The sequence below is a fragment of the Prinia subflava genome, unplaced genomic scaffold, assembly GCF_021018805.1.
Source record: "Prinia subflava isolate CZ2003 ecotype Zambia unplaced genomic scaffold, Cam_Psub_1.2 scaffold_60_NEW, whole genome shotgun sequence".
Taxonomy (NCBI): Eukaryota; Metazoa; Chordata; class Aves; order Passeriformes; family Cisticolidae; genus Prinia; species Prinia subflava.
This window is the reverse complement of record NW_026961067.1, coordinates 77993-104726: the sequence shown is the minus strand read 5'-3', so window position 1 is coordinate 104726 and position 26734 is coordinate 77993. Positions and strand designations below refer to the sequence as shown.

Here is a 26734-nt window from a genome sequence, read left to right as displayed (position 1 = left end):
TAATTAGGTCAAATCCATGATTATCCATCTCGGAGCCGAGGGGAAGGGACGGTAATTGGGATGAAATTTGTTTGGAGAGGAGGGGGGGGAATAAAAAAAAAAAAGGCCGGGAAGAGGGGGAGGGAGGAGGGAATTGGCTCTCAAGGTAACGAGTTCAAAGGGGAAATGAAGTTCAAGGTTCAGTTCCTGTTCACTCCTCACAACAACAACAAAAACCAGCCCATAATTCCATCAGCTCCTTTTGGAGACGGGAACGGCCGCGGATTCCCCGCAGGAAAAACGGGAATTAAGGCGCTGACAGCTCCTTAATGGGATTTTTTTTATTATTTTTTTGCTGGCAGAAGGGTAAAACCTCCTGTAATGGGATTTTTTTTGTCGTTGTTGTTGGGTTTTTTTTTTTTCTTTTCCCTATTTTGTTCTTCCCTTTGGAGAGGCCACCTTGGATGGAAATCAGGGAGCCTGAGAGATGCAAATTCCCTTTTTTTTAAATTTTTTTTTTCTTCAGGAATTTTGTAAGGGAAAACAGCTGGGATATGGGGAGTGGGGGAGCTGCTCCATTTCGGGGGGATTTAATAGGATTTTGTAACCCTGGGAATGTTTTAGGGAAAAGAAATCAGGGAGCGTGGGAGATGCTCTGGGGTGGGGAGGAACCAAATGTCCCCAAAAATGGCCCCAAAATGTCTCCAAATGTCCCCACAAATGTCCCCACAGACCTCCCAAAATCTGCCCCAAAATTTCCTGCTTTTATTCCCTTTTTTCCCCCCTTTTTTCCTCTTCTCTTCCTCCCTTTCCCCTTTTTCCCCTTTTCCCCACACCCCAACAAAAATCAAAGAACGAATAAATCTCACCCCACCTGTCCTTTCCCCCTTTTCTTCTCCCCTTTCATCCCCATCTGTTATCCCAAATCCCAAACCCCAAACCCCAAATCCCAAATCCCAAATCCCAAATCCCAAATCCCAAACCCCAAACCCCAAACCCCAAACCCCAAATCCCAAATCCCAAATCCCAAATCCCAAATCCCAAACTCCAAATCCCAAATCCCAAACCCCAAATCCCAAATCCCAAACCCCAAATCCCAAATCCCAAATCCCAAACCCCCAAATCCCAAATCCCGTCCCTCCTTCTGTTCCGAGGTCCTTTAGTGTCGGAGCTGCCGCCATGGAAACGGGACCTGGGACTGACCCTGGCCCTGACTTCAATCCCAACCCTGACCCCGATCCTAACCTCGATCCCGGCCCCAGTCCTGATCCCAGTCCTGGTCCCAATCCCAGTCCTTGTCCCAATCCCAGTCCTTGTCCCAATCCCAGTCCTTGTCCCAATCCCAGTCCTGGTCCCAATCCCAGCTCTGACCCCAATCCCAGCTCTGACCCCAATCCCAGCTCTGATCCTGATCCCAGCTCTGATCCCGATCCTAGCCTCTATCCCAGCCCCAATCTTGATTCCAGTCCTGGTCCTGACCCCGTTCCCAGCCCTGATCCCAGCCCTGATCCTGATCCCAGCCCTGATCCTGATCCCAGCCCTGATCCTGATCCCAGCTCTGATCCTGATCCCAGCCCTGATCCTGATCCCAGCTCTGATCCTGATCCCAGCCCCGATCCCGGCCCTGATCCTGACCCCAATCCTGGCGTTGCCTCCAACCCTGACCCTGATCCCAATCCTGACCCTGATCCCAGCCCTGACCCAATCCCAGCCCTGACCCCAATCCCAGTTCCGACCCCAATCCTGGGAAAGAGCAGCCAAGGCCAGAAAAAACCTCCCTGGGATGGGAGCGGGGCTGGGTCAGGTTCAGCATCCGACTTTTCCTTCCCCATCCCCTTTTCCTTCCCCATCCCCTTTTCCTTCCCCATCCCCTTTTCCTTCCCCATCCCTCTTTTCCTTCCTCCTCCATCCCTGTTTCCAAACCTAGCCACGCTTTTTCCCCCTCAAAAAAACCCAGGAAAAATCCATCCGGGATCATTTTCCCCTCAGGATCTCCTGATTTCCTTCCCCATTTATTTCACCCCACATCCCCAACTCCGGGACTTTTCCGCCCTTTTCCTCCCTCCAAACGCGGCTTTTTTTAACCTGGAAAACCGAGGAGGAAAAGCCGGGAATTGCTGCTGGAATAAAGCGGCAGCTCCGGAGGCGCGGGATCCGCAATAAATCTCGGGATTTAAATGTTCAACCCTTCGTTAGCGGCGAGATCCGAGCGGCTGGAATTGCACATTCCCGCCCTGACAGGGAAAAATCTCCCGGCCCCTGGCATTTGTCACCCTCAGGAAAAACTGGGAGCAGGTTCCCGATGAGGAGCCCGGGATTTTATGGAATTTTTTGGATTTTTTGGGATCTTTTGGGATTTTTTTTGGATTTTATGGGATTTTTTGGGATTTTAATCCCTCTTTTCCATGGTTTTCCCCCTGCAAATCAGCGCCGTTCACAATCCCCGGGTTTCTGGTGATTCCCGGGATTTCTCCTGGCAGTTGATTCCCCAAATTCCGGTTGGGATGAGTGAATCCATGGCTCTGGGATATCCGCTCTTCCCGGGATACTGGGAATGGCTGGAAAAGTCCAAATCCAGTCCGAAAACAATTCCATAAATCCCATTTTCCTGCAGATCTTGTGAGAGGAAGGAGGGGTTAAGAGGATGAATGCAATTTTATTTTATCTATTATTTTATTTTTGGCATATCAGGAATGCCCCTTTTTTATCCAAACAGAGCCTGGAAAAGCCTGGGAATCTCCCTATCCTGACTTTTTTTTTTTTTTAAGGATTTATTATTCCTTTTGTGGAAAAAAAAATAGTAAAAAGAATTTAAAAGCAGCTCCAAAAAATGGAATTTTTAGGATTTTTAGGTGTTTTAGGCAGCTGAGGCTGGGCTGAAATCGTGGACTGGGCGGGATTGGAGCCGGGATTTGTGACAGGAATGATGGAAAGGAGGCGCTTGGAGAAATGGAACTCCTGGAATTGTTTTATTCCCTCATTTTTTACTCCTCAAGGAGCAGGGACCTCATGAATTCCCTGCCCTGGGAATATCGGGAACCTCCCAACCCTGCGTGCTCAGGGTCAATAATTGCCTTTTATCCCAAGAATTTTCCCTTTCACATTCCCGGTTTTTATTAAATCATCGTTTGAACATTCCCGGGGATGGGCCGGGCAAAACCCTCGGAATAATCCTGGGATAAAAGCAAATCAAATCCCGAGGATTCGCCGCTCCCGGTGACCTTGGAATTGCTCCCCAAGGAAATCCTGGGATTGGATTTATGTCCTGACCCACGGAATTCCACCCGGCTCCAGTTCAGGGCGTTAATTTGGGAATTTGGGAAAGGGGTTTCGATTCCCCCCATTTTTTCCTGGTGGAAGGAAAGCTTGGTGATGCTTGGAAAATTTTTATAGTAATTAAATAATTATTATCTTAATTAAATATGATAATTAAAATAATAGTCGGAATTCCGGCTGCGGAAAGCGGCTCCAAAAGAGCCAAAAAAAGGGAGGGAAAAACCAAATTAATTCTGATTTCATTCATTGCTGCTTGTTTATCTTGCCCTTTTCACTTGGAAAAACAGAAAATCTGGGAATTTGGAGGGAATCTGAGGTGGGAATTTGGGTGGGGTTCGGATTCTCGTTCACTTGGCGCCCCCAAAAGTGGGGCTGGACCTCATTGAAGGAATTTTAGGAACAATCTGGAGAATTTTCCCTGAAAAGCTGCAGGAATTCCCAGGAATTTTATCATTCCACAGCTCCAGCACCCCGTGGTTCCTTTTCCAGCCCCAAATTCCCAACTTGGCCCATTTGGGATTGGATCCAGGCCCTCCAGGGAAAAGGGATCCCTTCAATCTCTGCCTCTTCCCTCTTTTCCCACTTTTCCCCACTCAGGAATAATCAAGGAAAATTTGATTATTGGGATTTTTTTTGCTGTGCAGCCACGGAAAAAATCCCTTTTTTTTCCAGGGAATTTTGGGCACTGTGACGAGTTTTATTTTTTTAAATAATATCCCAGATTTTCTGCTTTTCCCTTCTGTCATCCCTTTTTCCAGGGAATTTTGGGCACCGTTCCTTTTTTCAATATTCTAAAATAATATCCCAGATTTTCTGCTTTTCTCCTTCCATCATCCCTTAAAAAAAGCCACAAAAATTCCCCTTTTCCAGGGAAATTTGGGCATCTTTTTAAAAAATATTTTTCATATGATATCCCATATTTTCTGCTTTTCCTCTCCATCATCCCTTCCTCCAAGGAATTTTGGGCACCGTTTCTTCTTTTAATATTTTAAAATAGTATCCCAGATTTTTTTGCTTTTCTCCTTCCATCATCCCTTAAAAAACAACCACAAAACCCCATTTTCCAGGGAATTTTGAGCACCATTAAAAAAAAAAATTGTTAAATAATATGCCAGATTTTCTGCTTTTCCCATCCATCATCCCTTTAAAAAGCCACAAAAATCTCCCTTTTCCAGGGAATTTTGGGCACCTTGTAAAAAAAAAAAAGTTTTAATATTTGTTAAATAATACCCCAGATTTTTCTGCTTTTCCCTTTTATCATCCCTTTAAAAAGCCACAAAAATTCCCCTTTTCCAGGGAATTTTGGGCACCTTTTTTTTTTAAAAATATGTTTTAATATTTGTTAAATAATATCCCAGATTTTTCTGCTTTTCCCTTCTATCATCCCACCAAAAAACCCAACAACAACAACAAAAAAATCAAACTAAAAAGAACCCCGAGGAAATTTTGGCTGTAAATCCCCGGATTGTGCCTCATCCCGCCCTCCGCGCCGACCATTCCCGTTATCCCCGCGGAACATTCCGGACTTTCTCCAAGGGCTCCAGGAGCCACCTCGTGGCCGCCTCGTGGCAGCTCCTGCAGGGTGGGACCCCCGGGAGGGGCGAGGGAAGGGGGGAGAGCCCAGGCTGGGATCGGCTCCATCCGTCAGCCGGAATCCAGGGAAAAACGCCCGGGATATAAATCGGGGCCTAACGGCGCTGCCGAGCGCGGCCCGGCTGTAAATACTCATTATCCCCCCTAATATGACACCGGATTGGGAGTGAAAAAAAAACCTCACACACCAAAAAATAAAATTCCAGAGGGATTAAAAACGAGGTTTTTAAAACCGCGGCGAAACAACAAAAAGCAATTTTTTTTTTTTTTTTTGGAAAGGCGGAATTAATAGGAATTATTAATAAATATTAAAGGCAGGCCGGCCCCTCCCCGCTCCCTCTGGACATCTGTTTGCATCCATTGGGTGTCGGATCCCCGGCGGAGCTGAATGGGATTTATCTGGATTTTCTATGCATGGCTTGCCGGGAATGGAAATAAATCGGGAAGCGGCTCCGGCGGGGCCGTATTGGTTTTTCCTGGGCTGCCTGAACTTTTCACCCCGGGGGTCGGAGCGGTCGCGCGCTGACCCCGCTGCCCCCGGCTGGTGCGGCCGCGGCTCCGAGGGGTCACCTTGCAGCCATGGCAACGCCCATGGATCATCCAAGGATCATCCCGGCCTCCGCTTCCCGCTTTTCCGCGTCCCGGAGATCCCGAGCCGATGGATTTCGGCAGCCGGAGTTGGGTTGTGGGTGGTTTTATTTCCCCTGGCTGGGATGGTTTTGGTGTGTTGGTGGTTGTTCCGAGGGAAGTTTTGGCATTTGGGAGGGTTGGGAGGGATGGGGAAGGAAAAGTGAGATGGGAAAAGAGAAGAGGGGTAGGGAAGGAAAAGAGGGATGGGAAAAGAAAAGAGGGATGGGAAAAGAAAAGAGGAATGGGAAAAGAAAAGAGGAATGGGAAAAGAAAAGAGGGATGGGAAAAGAAAAGAGGAATGGGAAAAGAAAAGAGGAATGGGAAAAGAAAAGAGGGATGAGGAAGGAAAAGTGGGAGAAGAAAAGAGGGATTGGGATAGGAAGGAAAAGAGGGATTGGGAAAAGAGGGGTGGGAAAAGAGGGGTGGGAAGGAAAAGAGGGATGGGGAAGGAAAAGAGGGATGGGAAAAGAGGGATTGGTGAAAGGAAATGAGGGATTGGGAAAAGAGGGATGGGGAAGGAAAAGGCAGATGGGGAAGGGAAAGATGGATGGGAAACAAAGGATGGGAGAAAAAAAGAGGGGTAAGGAAGGAAAAGAGGGATTGGGGTAAGAGGGATTGGGAACAGAGGGGTGGGGAAGGCAAAGCACTCCCAGTTCTGGATTCATATCCCTGCGCTCCGTCGTGCCTCAGTTTCCCCGTCATCCCTCCAGGAATAATCCTTTGGAGCGGATTCGTTGGGGTTTCAATGGGAACGTTCCCAGTTCATCCATTGGGATTTTGGATAGAAAGCACTGGGGGCTGTTCCTGCTGTTCCTGGCCTTAGGGAAGGCAAAATTCCTAAAAATTTGAGCTGGAATCCAGCTCTGGGCAGACCATGATGGGCTGGAGGGCTCCAAAGTGGGAGATTTGGGAATTCCGGATCCAGGGAGATTTCGGAGCCTGGCATCCAACTGCAACTTTTTGTGCCAGGGAAGGGATTTGTTCCCATCCCGAGATTCCGTATGGGAAGCTGGAGGTTTGGGATGAAGTTGGGTGAGGAATCTCTGCCTCAGGAGCACCAGGAGAGGTCTGGGAAAGGTCAATTCCCGGGAATCAGGCAGCAGGAATGGGATTTCGGTCACCCCTGGGCTGGAGCTGGTTTTGCTGTGAAAATCCGAGGAATATCATGGAATTATGGAGTGGTTTGGGTGGGAAGGACCTTAAATCCCATCCAGGGACATCTCCGACTGTCCCAGGTCGCTCCAACCTGGCCTTGGATACTTCCAGGGAATGGGGCAGCCACAGCTTCTCTGGGAATTCCATCCCAGCTGCTCCCCACCCTCCCAGGGAGGAATTTAGGGATGTTTTTCTGAAAAGTTGAATTTCAATCTTTCCCTTTTTCCCCTTTTCCCTTTTTTCCCTTTTCCCTTATTTCCTTTTTTCCCTTTTCCCTTTTTCTTTTTTCCCTTTTCCCTTTTTCCCTTTTCCCTTTTTTCCTTTTTTCCCTTTTCCCTTTTTCTTTTTTCCCTTTTTCCCTTTTTCCCTTTTTCCCTTTTCCCTCTCCCTTCCTGGTGACCCCCAGCTCTCCCCGTATCCCAGAAAAGGCCTCAATCCACATTTTTGAACTCGGGAATTTCCAGTTTGGGGCTCGGACTGGGCTTTTGGTGGTGCCTTTGGAAGAAGGGATCCATTCCCAGCTGTCCCCAAGGAATGGGAATTGTCCCTGCTCATCTCTCGGGATGGGTCGTTCCTCATCCCATATCCCAGTTTGGGGCTCAGACTGGGATCTCTGGGGTTGTGGTGGTGCCTCTGGAGATGGGAGGAAGAGGAGGAGGAGGAGGAGGAGGCTGGGGGTCAGGATCAGGATCAGAATCAGGATGAAGATCAGGATAAGGATGAAGATCAGGACCAGGATGAGGAAGAAGAGGAGGAGGCTGAGGATCAAAATGAGGAAGAGGAGAAGGAGGAAGAGGAGGAGGAAGAGGAGGAGGCAGCTGAGGATCAGGATCAAGATCAGGATGAGGACCAGGAGGAGGAAGAGGAGGAGGCTGAGGATGAAGATCAGGATGAAGATCAGGACCAGGATCATGATTAGGAGGAGGAGGAGGCTGAGGACCTGGAGGATCAGGAGGAGAAGGAGGAGGAGGAGGAGGCTGAGGATGGAGATCAGGACCAGGATCATGATCAGGAGGAGGAGGAGGAGGCTGAGGACCTGGAGGATCAGGATGAAGATCAGGAGAAGGAGGAGGAGGAGGCTGAGGATGAAGATCAGGATGAGGATCGGGGTGAGGATCAGGATCAGCATCAGGATGAAGGTGAAGATCAGGATGAGGATGAGGATCAGGATGAGACCCAGGAGGAGAAGGAGGAAGAGGAGGAGGAGGAGGAGGAAGAGGAGGCCGGTGCCGGTCTCCACCTCCAGCCCCCCACACCCTCTGCTGATCCCTGCTGGGATCCCGACCCCTCCCCTCTCCCCGCTCATTTCTCCCAACCCTTTCCCTATTTCCCACCACACCCTGCCTCACCCAAACCCAGAACTCCCAAATTTCCCCCAAACCCCTCTCCGTGTTTAACCCCGGAGCCAGAAACCCACGGAGCAAAACGAGCGCGGCTCCGCGGATCCCGGCCCGGTTTTCCGTGCGGGAAGGGGGGCGGGAGCGGGAGCCGAGCCGCGCTCCCCGAGCTGTTTGCAGAGCCCTCGGAAAAAGGGAAAACAATGCGATTAATTTTCTGCAGCGCAATCATGCAGAGATTTAATAAGCAGCCAAAGGTAGGATCCATCTGTAAGGAACGCGCCGCCTGCTCCATTACTCCTCTCCTGCCATTTTTTTTTTTCCTTCCCAAACCTTAATTAATTGAGGAAAAAAAAAAAAAAAAGAGGGAATTGTTTATTAAAGTGGGAACAGGCTCTCGGCTCTGTCTCTCCGCAGCTCTGGTTCAAAAGTTCACCCAATTCCCCCAAGGCTCATCCGCGTGCGTGTTTGGAATCGGGGCCGTGCGTGCGCCGCTCCCTCGCTCCCAGATTTCCTCGTTTCCCTGCTCCCGCACGGGTTCCCAAAAAGGTGGCGTGTTCTAAAAAACAAAAAAAAAAATAGGATTTTTAAAATTTTTTATCCCGTCTGGAATATTCTGTGGAAGAGCTTTCTCTTCTCTCCCTGCTCGTCCTTTATCCCGGTTGGCTCGGGAAGGGAAAGGCGATTCCAGAGTGGGGCTGGGATGGGATGGACGGGAAGGGATGGGAGAGGATTCCGCAGGTGGATCCGTGTGGGAAGCGCCAACCCTAGAGGGGCTGGGAATTTGGGATACCCGGGGTCAGGGTGGGAATTTGGGATACCCGGGGTCAGGGTGGGAATTTGGGATACCCGGGGTCAGGGTGGGGCCAAGAGAGGTTGGGAATTAGGGGTCATCATGGTCAGGCTGGGAATTTGGGATCTCAGTGGTCAGGGTGGGGCCAAGAGAGGATTTCCGGGGAAAGCAGAGGGCTGGGAATGTGGGATATCTGTGGGATATCAGGGTGAGTTCCAGCTCCAGAATTCCCTCTTTTCCTGGCTCAGGGTTGCCCTCTCCTTGAATCCCTGGTTCCTGATGCTCATCCCTGGCTCACTCCATCCTCCCTGGATGTTCTTGGAATTCTGCTGTGTCTGCCCAAAAGAAATGGATTTTTTGGAAAAATCAGTGTTAATGTGCCAAAATTCCCTGTTTTCACTCCTGGGAAAGTTCCAGGCTGGGATCTGCTGGCTCAGCCCCTCCCGGCCTGGCCGTGTCCATTTGTCCGGCAGGGTCACTCTGTCCTGGCACCCACGGATCCCCTGGGAATTCCATCCCTGAGGGAAGTCCCATCATGAGGTGCAGCTCATCCAAGAACCCCAATCCAGGTTCCTGTGGAGTGGGAGGAGATGGAATTTTCCCTGGAATCACCCCAGGATCTGTCCCTCTCCACAGGCAGAGCTGGAAAATGGGTAAAGCTTGGAAACCTCAGGACTGGAGGAGGAAAACCCCTGGAGAACGGGAAGGAGGGGAGGGAAGAACGTCAAAAATGACACAGAGATGTCCTGAGGGGGATCTGCATCTTCTGTGTCCCCTCGGTGCCACCCCTGTGCCACCACCTTGCATGGGGACAAGCTGGGACCCGTCACTGTGGCCCCACCAGGGCCATTAAATGGGTTTAACTGGGATTTTCCAGGTTTGATTTCCCGGATTTCTGTGGGATCGGGGGCTCCTTTAATCGGGAAATGAAGGCGGGATCTGGGGTTGCGGCCAAGGCCTCGGCACCGCGCGCCACAGCTGGCGCTGCCTGGGATTATCCCAAATAAAACTTGCAGCTGGATTTTATCCGCCACCTGGATTTCGGAGCGGGAGAATGGGCGATTTAATTTTCCCAATAAATTTCGAGGAGCTGGTGGAATAACTGCGGAATTGGGCCGTGCAGGTGTCTGTGCTCAGCTTTACAGCCGTTCACTCGAATTCCCGGAGTTTTCCAGAAATTCCTGCCCTGCCCGTGGCGCACAGAGAAACCCGTGAGATTTCCCCTTTTCTTAACGCTCTTTTCCTCGCTCGGATTCAAGTTTCCTGCTCTTTCCCACAGCCAGCAGGACGAGGAATTTGCCGGGAGCGTGAACTGAAAGTTGAGAGTCTCCTGTGGCTGTGCTGCTCCAGTTGTTGGGATTCCTGGAATATTCGGAATACAACACCCCCGGAAAATTAGCGGGAGCTGCCGGGAAGGTCACGCATCCAGCAGCGGGGGGAACGAGGGGGTTTCCAAGAGAAACCCCCACAATTTTCCCTTGGAACCAAATTTTCCCTTGGAAACCTCCTCAGAATCCGTGAGGGTTTCAAGGAGAGGATTGGAGTGGGTGGGGAAGAGAAGGAAATTTGGGATTTTTAGTTGGAGGGAGGAATCCCCAGGAAAGATCCCCCTGTTTCCTGCCCGGGGCAGTGCTGGAGCCGCCGCAGGGATTGGAGGGTGTGCGGATGTGGCACTTGGGGACGTGGGAGAGTGGGGACGTGGAGGGGTGGAGAGGATTCCCAGGGAATCTGCGGCCGCCCCGGATCCCTGGAATTGTCCCAGACTGGGACTTGGAGCGCCCGGGGATAGTGGGAGGTGTCCCTGGATGGGCTTCAGGGTCCCTTCCCACCCAAAGTATTCCAAGATTCCATGGAAGTGCTGGGTTGAAGTTTGGACCTGATCTTGGAGGACTTTTCCAACCTCAACAACTCTGGGATTCTGTGAGGGGACATCTGGGAGGGACGTGTTCAGTTCCAGAACCGAGCCCAGGGAGGTTCCAGAGCCGAGCCCAGGGAGGTTCCAGAACCAGACTTGAGGTGATTTTAGACCTGACCCCCTGGTGTAGTTTCAGAACCAAACCTGTGGTGGTTCCAGAACCACGTGTGTGGTGGTTTTAGACCTGAACCGCTGGCCCAGTTCCAGCTGTGACCCCGGTACGGTTCCAGAATCGACCCCTGTCCCACTCCCAGCCATGACCCCACCACGCTTCCAGACCTGAACCTGTGATGATTTTAGACCTGAGCCCAGCCTAGTCCCAGCTGTGACCTTCAGTTCCAGAATCAAGCTCAAGGTTATTTTAGACCTGACCCCTGTCCCAGTCCCAGCCGTGACCCCGCTGTGGTTCCAGACTCAAACCCGTGATCATTTTAGACTCAATACCCTGTCCCAGGCCCGGCTGTGACCCTGCTGTGGTTCCAGAACCACACCTAAGGTTATTTAAACCTGACCCGTCCCAGTCCTGGCCGTGACCCCTCTGCAGCTCCAAACCCAAACCCACAATGATTTTACCCCTGACCCATCCTGGGCCCGGCCGTGACCCTGCCATGGTTCCAAACCCAAACCCCGATGATTTTCCCCCTGACCCATCCCGGGCCCGGCCGTGACCCTGCTGTGGTTCCAAACCCAAACCCCGATGATTTTACCCCTGACCCATCCCAGTCCTGGCCGTGACCCCTCTGCAGTTCCAAATCCAACCCCCGATGATTTTACCCCTGACCCCTCTGCAGCTCCAAACCCAAACCCCGATGATTTTCCCCCTGACCCATCCCAGTCCCGGCCGTGACCCCTCTGTGGTTCCAAACCCAAACCCCATACGATTTTACCCCTGACCCGTCCCGGGCCGAGCCGTGACCCCTCTGTGGTTCCAAACCCAAACCCCGATGATTTTACCCCTGACCCGTCTGCAGTTCCAAACCCAAACCCCGATGATTTTCCCCCTGACCCGTCCCGGGCCCGGCCGTGACCCTGCTGTGGTTCCAGAACCAAACTCAAGGTTATTTAGCCCTGACCCATCCCAGTCCCGGCCGTGACCCCTCTGTGGTTCCAAACCCAATCCCTGATGATTTTACCCCTGACCCCTCTGCAGCTCCAAACCCAAACCCCGATGATTTTACCCCTGACCCGTCCCAGTCCTGGCTGTGACCCCTCTGCAGTTCCAAATCCAACCCCTGATGATTTTCCCCCTGACCCATCCCGGGCCGAGCCGTGACCCCTCTGTGGTTCCAAACCCCGATGATTTTCCCCCTGACCCATCCTGGGCCCGGCCGTGACCCCGCCGCGGTTGCCGCGCGTGGCCGGCGGCGCCGGCGCTCGGCCCGGGGGGCGGCGGGCGCGGGCTCGGGGGGGCGGCAGCGGCAGCAGAAGCAGCAGAAGAAGGATCTGCGGCCGGTGGCTGCAATCATCCCGCTGCTGTCTGCTCCCAGACTGATGGCACAGCCCGCCGAGGCGGGGAGTTCAACCAGAGGTTATCTTTCCCAGGTACCATCTCGCCCAACGAGAATTTGATTTTTTTTCTTTTTTTTTTCCCCCCTCTCCAGGACTTTACTCCATTAGATTAATGAAATTTCAATGAGAGCCCGGCGCCCCCTGAAGCTTTGTTAACAAAACAAATGGGGGTTCGGGAGGTGTGACAGCTCGCGAGGAGAGTTACGAGAAGGTGAATACATCCTCGCAATCCACTCAGCCCGCCGCTCATTGATCTCTATTTAAAGCCCCAATCGGATTTTTGTTAATTATAAATGATTGATCTGCAGCTCTCTGCCCGCTCCCAGCGCCGCCCGCCCTTCTCCTCTTCCGTGCGGGGTTTTTTTATTTTTTTATTTTTCCTTTTCCACCCCCTCCCCTCTTTCCCCCGAGCCCCCCAACGCACTCGGAACTTCTTTGCATGCTGCGTGTGGAGCTTTTTTGTTTTCGGAGACAGCCCTGGAAGGCAAATTGCAGCTGGGCCCGCCGGCAGAGCTCCGCCGGCGCTGTCAGCGCTTCCATTGGCGGCTCCGTGTTTTTTCATGGCTTATCAGCTCCGCGGCCAAATGAACTCCCAGCCCGGGCGGCTTTTACAGGTTTAGCACAAAAAAAAAGGGAAAAAAAAGAAAATAAATGGAGAAGAAAGGGAGAGAAAGGCAAAGAAAAGGCTTTGAGACAAAGCGAGGCGCGGTGATTAAAGCCGGGAAATTGGGTTGGGTTTCCAGGAGGGTTTGGGAGTCTGGAAATGGAGGAGCCGTCCTTGAATCGGCCTTTAAATGTTCGGGGTTTTGGGGGGGTCGTGTTCCTGCTCACTCCAGAGTGGGATCCGGGGAAAGGTGAAGGTCCAGAGCCTCTGGTTCCGCCCTGGATCTTCCCTTGGCTCCGGTTTTATCCCAGACCGGAGCAGGAGGGTTGGAACCGGAATCTGTCGGAGCTGGGATGCGGAGCCACCCTTAGACCCCCATTTAAATGTGGGGTTTTGGCGGCGTCAGGGTGGCCGTGATCGCACTGGGAACAGGATCCAGGGAAAAATGAGGATCCAGAGTTTGGATTCCTCCCCGAAATCCATCCTGAACCTTCCCTTGGCCCCGGTTTTATCCCGGTGGTGATTGGAGCAGCAGGGTTGGGGCTGGAATATTGGAGCTGGGACATTGAGGAGCCGTCCCTAAACCCAGGCTTTAAACCCGGGATTATATTGGGGTCGGGGTGGTCGTGTTCCTACACACTCCAGGAATGGGATCCAGGGAAAAAATGAGGATCCAGAGGAAAATGAGGATCCAGAGCCTCGGATACCCACCTGGAATCCATCCTGAACCTTCCCTTGGCCCCGGTTTTATCCCGGTGGCGATTGGAGCAGCAGGGTTGGGGCTGGAATATTGGGGCTGGGATGTTGAGGAGCCGTCCCTAAACCCAGGCTTTAAACCCGGGATTATATCGGGGTCCGGGTGGTTGTGTGCTCTGGGAGTGGGATCCAGGGAAAATGAGGATCCAGGGGAAAATGAGGATCCAGAGCCTTTGATTCCCACCTGGAATCAATCCCGAACTTTTCCCTTCGCTCCAGTTTTGTTCCAGTGGAGTTGTCCCAAATTTGGGCAAATCCCAGCAGAGCATCTCCAGCTCTGATCCCTTTAAAAGGAATTTATCGACACTTTTGGAGACCTCTGGGGGGCCAGGCTTGGCCAGGACTGCCCGGTCTGGTGGCCACCGGTGGCCCAAGAGCAGCCTGGTCCTTCCTGGTGCCTCCATGGAACTCCAGAGCTCCACAAATCCGGCAATTCCCGGTTGCGCTTCCAAGGAACAGCAAAAAATGGGATATTTCCGTCTCTAAATCTTGAATTATTTCAGTTTTTGTGCCTTTCTGGAGCTGCTTGGGTTGGGAATGGGAGGGCCTGGTTGGTTCTCCTTGCTCTGGTGGCTCTTCCGAGGTCTTTGGCTGATCCCAGTGAATTTTCATCCTGCTTGGAATGTCAGAAAATCGGAGAATTCCAGATAATTCAGGATTTGTTCCGTGCCCAAATCCATCTTTAGGGTCAGCTGGGTGAATTTTTAGGTTTTTTGATTCTTCTCAACTGCTTCAACCCCAAAATCCCAAAACCAAACAAAAAATCCCCAATGAGGAAAAGAGTGAACAGGATGCATTTTTGGCCTTTTTCCTTGAAAATCCACCCCAAATCCAATTGTTTTCACCTCAAACCTTCCCAAAATTTCTCGATGCTCATCCTGTGTGGAGCTCCACCAACCCTGTACCCCAAAATGAGTAAAACCCTCAATTTTACCCAAAAAAAGGACAAAAAAACCAAATAATTGAATTTATGGGACAACATCTCCCGTCAGAGAGATCTGGAGCCTAAAAATGTCCCCATCAGGGGGGCACAGCTTAAATTAAATTTATTTGGCTTATTAATTAATGAAACAGATCAAAACTTGAAGCAAAACTCCTGAATTTTGCTTTTTCCCCCTTTTTTCTGTGCCCTGGGCAGGCCCTGGGTTGGATTTTTGGTTGAATTTTGGAGGTTGAGTTCCATCTCTTCCCCATTTCCATGGATCAGAATTCCAGCCTTAGGGAAAGTCCCAAAAAGTGCTGGATGTTGATTGCTGGAATTAGGAACTAAATTCTGCCAAATTCAGCTTAAAAAGGGAGCTCAGGACCTTCTCTCCTTCCAAAGGGGTTTTCCAAAGACTTCAAAAATCCGGGAAAAAATCAGATATCCTACAAAAAGAGAAGTTTTGGGATCAGCACAGAGGTGGAGGGGAAAAAAAAGGAGTTTTTTGGTGAATTATCCAATCTGTCGGATTCCGAGGATAAAAAGAAGGAAAAAGGAGTTTGATTTTCCGAGATATTTTAATCCCTTTTCCCGTTGTCTTCGGGAACGGCCCTAACGGATGATTTTCATTAGCGGGGCCGGAATTTATGGGGTCCCAGCGGGTTCTCCCAAGGTTAAATAATTTAAAGGAATAAACCCCTTATCCGATGTAATCGAGCTAATGAAGGATATCGGATATTTCCACGCCAAGGGGAGGGGGGGAATGGAAAAAAAAAAAAAAAATGGGAATGGGGAAGCAACGTCGGGAACACAAATCTCGGCATAAACATCGAAGGCGGAATTACGGCGGGATATCGCGGGACGGCACCGCGGCCATAAATAAAAAATCAATTCTTAATGATGAGGGCGCCTTGTTCGGGAGCATTCCCGGGGTTAAACGGGAGCAGGGAAGGGACGGGAAGAGCGGGAAAGGCGAGGGGGGCGGGCGGGGGGCGTTAATTTGATTTACGGGGCCGCGATTCCTCAACGGAATCTCCACGGAATAATTGTTATTATATCTCTGCTGCCAGATGGCTCCCGGTGTAAACAGCCATCGACAACTCCGGCGTTGTCCCCTTCCCTCCCCTCATCCATGGAAAAATTCCCTTTCTCCCCAGAAATTGATTTTTCCCGCTTATCTTCCTCTTCCTCCCCCGTTTTCAACTCGCTCCCCCATTATTTTTTTTTTTTTTTTTGGTGGTTTCTTTAATCAAAATGATTTTTTTTTTTCTAATGATAAAAAACAAAAGAAATCCGGGCTGGGAAACGCTTCCGAGGAAAAGTTACGGAGCGGGAATTTCGGCCGCGGCGGAGCAGGGAATAAAAAAGGGAATTTGCGGCTGCCCGGGTTGGTTTTACGCCCTCACGGTGACAGATGTTCCCAAAAAAGTCCTTTCAGCCCCGGAGCTTCCGAGGTTTTCCCTTTTTTTTTATTGCCTGGACAAAAATGCCGGAGGTGAAAAAAGTCGAAAGTTAAAAACTGGGATTGTAAAAAATCCGGGAAAATTATTGGGAAATTCAGGGATGCGGAATCTAAACCAGGATTTGGATGTGGTTGAGGATTCCTGGATGCTTTTAAAATGCTCTGGGATTTATAGAAGGCATTGGGAAGGAGATTTTATTTTATTTTATTTTATTTTATTTTATTTTATTTTATTTTATTTTATTTTATTTTATTTTATTTTTCATTTTTGTTTTATTTTATTGTATTTATTTTTATTTTATTTATGTTAATTTTTAATGTAATTTATTTTATTTTACTTTATTTTGCTTTCTTTTATTTTATTTTGACTTCATTTGGGCTTATTTTTATTTCATTCTAATTTCATTTTCTTTTACTTTGTTTTACTTTGTTTTACTTTGTTTTACTTTGTTTCGTTTCATTTCATTTCATTTCATTTCATTTCATTTCATTTCATTTCATTTCATTTTAAAATTATTTTATTTAATTTTAAAATTATTTTATTTAATTTTAAAATTATTTTATTTTATTTTATTTTATTTTATTTTATTTTATTTTATTTTATTTTATTTTATTTTATTTTATTTTATTTTATTTTATTTTTCCTCCTTTGCCCTTCCCACCTTTCTTTCCACGCCCCAAAACATTTCCTGGGAGCTCGGAAGGAATTCCCTGCTTTTCCCCCTCTCAGGTGTCCGGAACAATTCCCATCCCTGTCTCCCCTTACGCATTCCCAGCTCCAGGAATAAATTAATTCCGAATTCCTGGAGCAGTTCAGCTCCGAGGGAGGGAATTCTGGGACAGCTGGAAAACTCCGAGTTCCAACGGGACACCTGTGGCGGGAATATCCGATTTTCATGGAATATCCGATTTTCATGGAATGTCCGATTTTCATGGAATATCTGATTTTCATGGAATATCTGATTTTCATGGAATATTTCATTTTCATGGAATATCCGATTTTCATGGAATATCCGATTTTCATGGAATATTTCATTTTCATGGAATATCGGATTTTCATGGAATATCTGATTTTCATGGAATATCTGATTTTCATGGAATGGGAATTCCGAGGCTTCCAGGGATTCAGGAGTTCCAGGGGTTCAGGGATTCCCGGGATTCAGGAATTCCAGGGACTCAGGAGTTCCAGGGGTTCAGGAATTCCCGGGATTCAGGAATTCCAGGCATTCTGGGCTCTGGAATTCCTGGTGAGGCCGAGGCCTCTTCCCCATCCCCACACAAAACCCAGGGCTGTTTTCCCAATTTCCCTCCTTTTCCCGCCAAATCCCACATTTCCAACCCCTCTCCCTGACTTTTTTCCCTTTATTTTCCCATTTTCCGTGTGTCCCGCCTGGCTCCCGCTGACCTTGGAGCTGCGAATTCCGGCCGGAGCCGCGGAATTCCGGCTCCTTCCCGACGGATCCTTCCCAGCAGCGCCATCCCCCCGGCCGAGGTGACTCCGAACCAACCGGGAGCGGCTCCTGGGAATTTTCCAGGGCTTCCAGGGGGGTCCGGTTAAAGATTAACGCCCCCCCTGCATTCCTTAGATCCGGAATTTTGATGGATTTTTCCAGGTGTGCCGCGCCAGCCCAGGTGGAACCGGGAGCGCCGGGCCGTGGTGACATTCCTGGCCCTCTCCGGGGGTCATTCCGTGGCCTCCATCCCGATTTTCCGTGCTCCTTGCGCCGCTGGAATTTGTTTATCCCTCTGGGGAAATGTTGCCTTGGATTCCTGCCCGGAATTCCGGAATTTTGGCTCTTCTCCGGATTTTCCGAGGGTGTCGGTGCCTTGGCCGCTTTGATTTTTCCACCTGCAATTTGGGAGAAATTCCATCATTTTGGCTTTTATCCCGATTTTCTGAGGGTTTTGGCGTCTTGGTCGCTTTGGTTTTTCCACCTCTTGGCCAATTTGGGATAAATTCCATGGAATTTGTCAGTCAGGATTGATTCCTTGGATTTCTGTGCAACTCCAAGAGAAAAGGGAAGGAATCAATCCCTTGGATTGGCCCAGGGATCCTGGAGGAACTCAAATATCCCAGCCCTGGGAAAGCTCGGGATTGGGATCCATCCACGGATTTCCAAACTTTTGGGATTTGGGGATGCTCCAGCTCCGGGGAAAACCCCTATGGATTGGTTTTATCCATAAAAATCATCTTCCCAGCAAAAATATCCAGGTTTTTCCTTTCAAAATTCAACCAAAAAACCCCCACTTTTCCCAAAGAATTGCTGGGATGATCCCAGGTTTTAACTGGGCTCATTGTAGGAATTTTGTAGGAATTTTGATTTATTGATGAATTTTATTGAAAATCTCGGGATTTTTTTAAATCAAAATCAAAATTTCCACCTATAAAAAAACTCCTTTTTTTTGTTTTGTTTTTTTTTTGCTTTTGCTTGAAAATTCGCTTCTCCATTTTATTTTTCCCTTTTTTAATTAAAAAAAAAAAAGGAAAATGGATTTTTCCGGCATGGATTAGTGTCAGGAATCAAAGCCGGGGAGGGAGAGGGGCGGATGTTTCATTTCCAGCCAGGTCACAGTGCAGGGGCTGGGAATTCCTTCATGTGGAATTTCCGGCGCTCGGATCAATGGGAAAAGTCACTTTTTTGGGACCTCTGCCATGATTAATTCTGGAATTGCTTTTCCGGACAAATCCCGGGATTTTATTGCCCATTTTTCCCCACCTGATCGGGGACCTTTGGCATTCCCGGGGCATTCCCACATTTTTCTCCTTTTCCTCTGGGATTCTGGGGGTTCTTCCAGAGAATTCCAGGCCTGGCCCAGCTCCGAATCCCATCCCGGGAGCAGATTCCCGGCAAAGCCCGGGAATGGGGTCCAAGGAAAATTTTGGGATGGGAGAAAAAAAGGATTTGGATTGGGAATTCGGGAAAAATCCCTTCCCTTGGAGCAGAGCCCGGGAATTGGGCCCAAGGAAAATTTTGGGATGGGAGATGAGGTTCAGGCTGGAAAAGAAGGATTTTGATCGGGAATTTTGGCGGAATTCGATTGGGAATCTGGGAGGGTGGGGAGGGGCTGGAATGGATTTCCCAGGGAAATTTGGGAATTCCACACCCCTGGAAGAGCCCAAGGCCAGGTCGGAGCCAATCCGGGATAACAGGAGGGGATGGGAACGGGAGGAGCTTTGGGGTCCCTTCATCCCAAACCATTCCAGGATTTTCTGAGGAGCTTTGGATGGAGAATCCCAAAACTTCCCAATTCTCTTCCCTGGAGAGACGAGAGGGTGGGATTGGAGCTTTTTCCATGGAAAAATATCCATAGGACATTAAAATGTAGACATTTAGGGATATTTGAGAACATTTCTCTAGGGATATTTGGGGATATTTGGGAATATTTCAACAGGGATTTTTGGGAAAACCCCAAATCCCAGCAGTGGGAAACACAAGGCGATCCCAGATTCCCCTCTTCCCTTTTTTTGCCCAGCTCCTCATCCTCTTTTCCCATTTTTTTTCCCGGATTCTCCCAGGATTTGGGGCTTTGTGCAAGGGGAGCCGTCCCTTTTTCCCGGGATGAATTCCTGGGGCAGAGCAGGGACGCCTGAGGGATCCAAGGAAAGGAAAAAAACCGGGAATGTTGTAAAAAGGACGGATGGGTGTCCGTGGGCCGGGGACGCCGAGGTCACCCCGCGGTCAAATCCAGGCCGTTCCCGATTCCCGCCCGGAGTTCACGGCCTCGGCTTTTATTGGGAATTCGAGGAAGGATTGGGAGCGCCAGGGGCTTTTCCTTGGCAACCGCGGGGAGCGACGGCTCCCGGGGAATTCGGGAAGGGTTTTAAGGGAAAATCCCTGAAAATCCATGGAATTCTGATGGAAAATGGGAATGAAAGAGCAAAAAGTGCTCGGTTTGGGACGGGGAGAGGGATTTTGATCCCACAGGAATGATTCATTCCTGCTAAAAATAAGAAAGGAATAAAACCATGGGGAAAATTGGGAAAAATCAGTTTTTCTTCTCCTTTGCCAGGGAAGTTTTAAGGGAAAGGGTTTTTCTGGGAAAGGTGAACACAGGGAAAAATCCCATCCTGGATTTGAGGAAGGAGGCGGGATTGGGGTGGGAAAAATCCGGGATTTTGTGTTCTGGGAAGGGCCGGAGTGGGGTTTTCCTGGAATTCTTTTATCTTTGGGATTTGGGATTCTGAAGGGTCCTTGGGAATTCTTGAACCTTTGGGATTTGGGGTTCTGAAGTTCCCAAGATCCTCAGAGATCCCTGAACCTTCTGGATTTTCAAGGTCCCAAAATTCTTGGGAATTCTGGAACCCTTAGGATTCTGGATTCTCCCCCTAAAATTCCATGGATTTGTTCCGTTCCTGCCACAGGATCCGGAATTCCCTCTTCCCGATCCCTGCCTCCCTCGATCCCGGTGCTATTCCCATTTTTCCAAGGTCTATCCCAGCGATTTTGGTCCTGTTGGATCCCGGCTCTTCCCTTGGGATCGGGATTGGGAATAACCAGTCCTTGGCCTGGGCTGGGTCCTTGGGAATGGCTTTTCCCGGTTTTTCCCTGCCTCTGGAATGGGATGAAAGCTCAACATCCCGGCATTCCCACTTTTTCCATGGAAAACTGAACCTTTTCCATGTTTCCCTGCCATAAATCCTGGGAATTTTTCCTGCCAAGTCTGGCAGGATGAATTCCCGGTTTTCTGGCTAAGGAGAGAAGGGTCAGGGAATTCTCCTCATGGAATTTTTGGGAATGCTGGGCTCGGATCCGGGAATATCGGGAAAATCACCGGGAGAGGGGGAAGAGGCCCCCAGACCCCAAAACCACGGTGGGAGCAGGGAATGCCATTCCTGGGAATTCCAATTCCAGGGAATGAGGCTCCAAGGAGGGATAAGGGAGTTATTCCCAAGGATATTCATTTCCTTGGAATATCGGAGTGGGAACGGCTTTTCCAATGGGATTTCACCCCACGGATCCTTGGATTTGTGGGATTTTCCGAGGGGGCCTTTGGAAAAACAGAGGAATTCTTGGAATGGGAGGATCCTCTTGGAATTTTGGAGGCACAATCCCTGGATCCATCATTTTCTGGGAATGGGATAAACCCCGGCACATCCAATTCCCATTCCCAGATTTTATCAGGGATCGCTTCCATCCCTGCCCCGCAGAGGGATTTTTTGGGATCCACGGAGGGAGAGAATTCCCGGTGGTTTTTTGGGGGGGTTCATTCCCGGCCCTTCTCCCCCCTCCTCTTCCCGCTTTGGAGATTCCAGCTGGGAATGTTCGGCGGGAAATGGCGCCACTGCCCCCTGCCTGCGGAGCCGGGAGCCAGCGGGACGCGGGGTTTGGGATACGGAATTTGGGATTTGGGATTCGGGATTTGGGATAAGGGATGAGGGATTTGGGATACGGAATTTGGGATTTGGGATTTGGGATTTGGGATTTGGGATTTGGGATTTGGGATTTGGGATTTGGGATAAGGGATACGGGATTTGGGATTTGGGATTCGGGATTTGGGATTTGGGATTCGGGATTTGGGATTTGGGATTTGGGATAAGGGATACGGGATTTGGGATTCGGGATTTGGGATTTGGGATACGGGATTTGGGATAAGGAATTTGGGATTTGGGATTTGGGATTTGGGATTTGGGATAAGGGATACGGGATTTGGGATTTGGGATTCGGGATTTGGGATCTGGGATTTGGGATTTGGGATTTGGGATTTGGGATTTGGGATTTGGGATGCAGGATACGGGATACGGGATTTGGGATAGGTAATTTGGGATTTTGGATGTGGGATTTGGGATGCAGCATTTGGGATAGGGGACATGGGATAAGGAAAATGACACTTGGGATGTGGGATAAGGAATACAGGATTTGGAATGAGAAATTTTGGATTTGGGGTTTGGGATTTGGGATTTGGGATCAGAAATTTGGGATTTGGGGTTTGGGATAAGGGGTGTGGGATGAGTGAGGATTTGGGATGAGAAATCTGAGCTGCAGGATTTAGGATTTGGGATTTCGGACGTGGGGAGTTTCCCCCATTTTTTAGTTGAATTTCATTCCTATTATTCCCATTTATTCCCAAATAATCCTGGGATAGAGGCAGGAACACCATTCCTTTAATCCCAGTTGTTTATACACCTGGAATGGGTGGATTTCCATGGAAAAAAGGGGGGGGTAAAAGATCCAAAAAAAGCCTTGATACCAAAATAAATGAGGGAATTTTTCCATCAATCCCGGAATCTTTTATTCCCGCTGCTTTCCCTGACGGATTTATCCCAAGTTTTACAGGAGGTTATTGAGGGATCCGGCTCTTCCCAGGAATGAAACACTTCCATGTTTGAGCCATTCCCTGGGAAAACCGGGAATTATAAATGATCCAAGGAGAGGTGAGGCCAGATCTGCGGATTTGAGCATTCCCTCCGTCATTCCCAGCTTTTTTTTGGTGGAAAATTTCCCTTTTTTGGGCTCATCCATCATCATTCCCAAACCCTCCTTTGGCTCCCTTGTAACATTTCCTTATCCCGTTGTTTTGGGTTTTTTCCCAGAAATCCTCGGCTCCTTTTTCCTCCTGGAATTTCCAGGTGGGACATGGAAATTCCTCCAAATCCAAATATTTTATCCATGGGAATGTTTGGGAAAAGGCAACACCTGGGATCCGGGGGGAGTTCCCAATTTCATCCCAGTGAAGAATTCCAAGTTTTTTCCGTGTTTCACCTTAAAAAACCCCGGAATTCTCCTCGCCATTCCCTGGGTTTTGGCAGATCCGGATGGGCTGGGGAGGGGATAAGGAAGTGCTGGAATTCCAAGCATGGAATGAGCCGGGAATTTTTCAGGACCTGGAATTCCTTGGATCACCAAGGCTTTTAAAAAAGAGAAATTTCTGGGATAAAGTTTTGCTCCCCTGCTCCAAACCCTCTGGAAAAGGTGGATTTGGGATAATCTCTGGGACTGGCGGATTTTTGGGAATTCAGGGATCCTGGAATGCGATCCCAATAATCCCAAGGAGCATTTGGAGTGGGATCTGATCCCATGGAAAATCCGGGATGGATGGGATGTGGGAAAAAAGTGGAGAAAAGGGATTTAACATCCGGAAAAATGCCAGGTTTCAATATTTGAATTTTGGAATATTCGGGATGAGGCCGCAATCCTGGGAATTTGGGGATTGGAGATGGAGATCCCGTTTTTCCTTGGAATAAACCAGGATACGCCGGAGAACAGCAGCTCCTGTTGCAATCCCAAGGCAGGAAAATAATTAGGGAATAATTAAAAAAAACCCCACAAGATTTGAAGAGGGAAAATCATCCCGGAACATTGATTGATTAATTGATTAATTGATTAATTGATTGATTGATTAATTGATTAATTGCAATCTCTGCTCCCAGTGAACACCTCCGGAATTAATGGAGTTGCACAGGACAGGGAATCACCGGGATAATTTTATTAGGAATAACCGACAATCCAGAACATTTTAATTCCCTATTCATATTCCCAATTATTCCGACAGCTCCTCCCGTTCTCAACCCAAACCTGGGGAAAATTCAGGTTTTTCCAGGATTTTTCTGTGATTTTCCCACAATTTTCCCAGGTGGAAAAAAATCCATCATTCCCAAAAATCCGGTGTTGTTTTTCCAGGTGGGGAGGATTTCCATGGAGCGGGAATCAATGGAATCATTTTATTAGGAATAACATTTTTAATTCCCTATTCACATTCCCGATTTTTCCGACAACACCTCCTGTTCTACACCCAAACCTGGGAACAACTCCTGGAATTTTCCAGGATTTTTCCACAATTTTCCCAGGTGGAAAAAGCCACCATTCCCAAAAATCCGGCGTTGTTTTTCCAGGCAGGGAAAGATTTCCATGGAGCAGGAATGACCGGGATAATTCCATTAGCAATAACATTTTTAATTCCCTATTAACATTCCCGATTTTTCCAGCAACGCCTCCCCCTCTACACCCAAACACAGGAACAGCTCCTGGATTTTTCCACGGTTTTCCCAGGTGGGGAAAAAAAGCCGCCATTCCCAAAAATCCGGCGTTGTTTTTCCGGGCGGGGGAGGATTTCCACGGAGCCGGGATCGTCGGAGCTAATTAGCGGAATGGCCCCATTATTTATCCAGGGACACGGAGTCCAATAATTGCTATTGCAGCTCGGAAGCGGCTCCGGGATATTAATTCCCGATTTTTCCTGTCAGCTCCGTACAGTAAAACTTCCAAATGGGCCCCCGAAGGTGCAGAAGCTCATTTTAATCCTCCTTTTTCTTTGGAATTGGCAGAATCTCCTTCCATAAAACCCGGAAAAAAAGCGGGAGAACTGATAATATTTTGCTCCGAAGGAAGCCGTTAGAAAATCTTATTATTTCTGCCGCTCCCTGACCTTTTCCCGGCTTTCCGCTGGAGGAAAAGTTGCCTCGGGTTTGGGGCTTGCGCCGGATTTTTGGGAGAATCCAGGGAATGGGTTGGATCCTTCCCTCTGGAAGCGGGGAAGGGGGGGATCGGTGTCCCCATGGAAAGGGTTTGTGGGGTTGGGGTGTGGAAGAATTCGGGATTTGTTTTTCCTGGGATTTTTCCAGGATTGTCCCACTTCACCCCCATCCCTGGATGTCGTTCCCATGGCGTGGAAGAATTTGGGATTTGTTTTTCCTGGGATTTCTCAGGGGTTATCCCACTTCACCCCCATCCCTGGATGTCGTTCCCATGGCGTGGAAAATTCTGGGATTTGTTTTTCCTGGGATTTTTCCAGGATTGTCCCACTTCACCCCCATCCCTGGATGTTGTTCCCATGGCATGGAAAATTCTGGGATTTGTTTTTCCTGGGATTTTTCCAGGATTGTCCCACTTCACCCCCATCCCTGGATGTCGTTCCCATGGCATGGAAAATTCTGGCATTCGTTTTTCCTGGGATTTTTCCAGGATTGTCCCACTTCACCCCCATCCTGGCATTCCAGAAGATTCCCAAGGCATTCTCTGCTCTCTGGGCTGCGTTTTGGGTGGGAATGAGCGGTTTTATCCCAGCCTGATTCCCGAGGGATTCTCCACTGGCTGAGGCCGGATTTCCGGTGGGAATGAGGGTGGGAATGGGGGATTATTCCCACCCAGATTCCCAAGGAATTCTCCACTTGCTGTGACCGGATTTCTGGTGGGAATGAGAGATTTTTCCCACGGAAATTCCAGAGGGATTCTCCTCTGGGGCTGGATTTAGGGTGGTGCCTCGGAGCATCCTCACGGATATCCAGGTGCAGATTCCGGAGGGATTCTCCCACCTCCGGGGATGGATTTTGGGTGGGAATGGACGTTTTATTCCCAGGGGAATTCCTGAAGGATTCTCCACTGGCTGTGAGCGGATTTGTGGTGGGAATGAGCAGGAATTTTCCCCGCCCAGATTCCCAAGGAATTCTCCCCTTGCTGTGTCCAAACTTCGGGAATGAGCCTTTTTCCCAAGCAGGATTTCCCAGAAAATCCTGGAGAATCCTGGAATTAAAACCCCGGGAACGGCCCCGCATTCCCTCAAATTCTCCCAATTTAACCCCAAATCCCCAAAATCCCACAAATCCCCCTGGAAAAAAAAGTGGGAAAAAGGTGATTCCCAATCCGGAGCATTTCTCGGCGAGCATGAGAGGCTCCAGTGGAAGAAATAAATCCGGGAAGATCCCGTTTTCTCGGGAAAACTCGTAAAGACAGTCGGAATCCGACATAAACAACAATTTACACCCGGCATTTATCCTGGAAATTGCGGTTCCGTGCGGCTCACGCAGGCGGATAAATCATCTTTTATGGGATTCTGCGGAGTTCTTCCAGGGAAACGGAAATTTAGTGGAATTTGAAGGCTTGGGAAGAGCGGAGAGCTCCGGCTCGGGCCTGGGAAAACATCGGAATGGAAAAGGAGAGAAATCCGTCCCTCGGGATGGGAGCTTTTCCCTAAAAACACGGCTCGGATAAACGGCCAAGGGGTGAGCCCGGGAAAATTCCCAGGTTTTTTTTGGGATGTTCCTGGTTTGTGGTGGGAAAAATGGGCCTCAGTCCCCTAAAATAAAATGGGATTTAGGGATGATTCCCAAAAATGGGATTTAGGGATCGTTCCCAGAAGGGATTTAGAGATGATTCCCAAGTTTTTTGTGTTTTTCCTGGTTTGTGGTGGGAAAACTGGGCCTCAATCCCCCCCCAGATGGGATTTAGGGATGATTCCCAAGTTCCCGTGTTCCTGAAATCTGGGAAGGAGCTGGAGCATCCCAAATCCCGGATTTCAGCTCAATCCAAATTCCTGGGTTTTATCCCAGATCTCTCCAAATCCCAGCTAAAAACGATCCAGGAGATCCATTCCCTGGGCAGGATGGGAAAAACCTTTGGAAAACTGTTGGGAGCAGAGGCCTCTCATTCTAATTAATGCCAGCCTGTCATTAATTAATTGTTATTAATGAGGGGGTTTAATTAATCCTAGGATTTGGGGATCCCTGCTACAAATATTCCAGAGGTTTTGCTGGGGTGGATCCAGGGGCTGCTCCAGCTTTCCCTGGATTTTTGGGGCAGGAATGCCGTTTTTAGGGAAAGGGTGGGAATGACGTTTTTAGGGAATGCTGCTCCCACTCCCAATAAAACCAAGGATGGAGCCAAAGCCTTCGGAATTCGCTCAGGGAAGGAGGAAACTCCGGAATTTCCATGGGATGGGCCCAGATTTACGGCCGGAGGCTCCGGTGCCGCTTCCTTCCCGTCGGGATGGGATTCCAGGCTGCTCCCAGGGGCAGGAAGGAAGGAGGGAAGGGAGGGGATCCCACCGGGAACGCCCCCAGATCCGGGCTGGAAAAGTCGGCTCCGGGAG

General features: G+C 49.3%; 1 protein-coding gene and 1 long non-coding RNA gene across 2 annotated transcripts in view; one reads left to right on the top strand and one right to left on the bottom strand.

Moving 5' to 3' along the window:
- SKAP1 (src kinase associated phosphoprotein 1) overlaps nt 1-26734 on the top strand; it is a 91285-nt gene that overhangs the window by 28302 nt on the left and 36249 nt on the right. The window lies entirely within an intron of this gene.
- On the bottom strand, nt 14552-18319 carry LOC134565610 (uncharacterized). Its single transcript, XR_010083953.1, has 2 exons — nt 17337-18319; nt 14552-14915 (listed from the first exon to the last, which is right to left on the bottom strand). It is a non-coding gene; the product is annotated as an uncharacterized LOC134565610 (long non-coding RNA).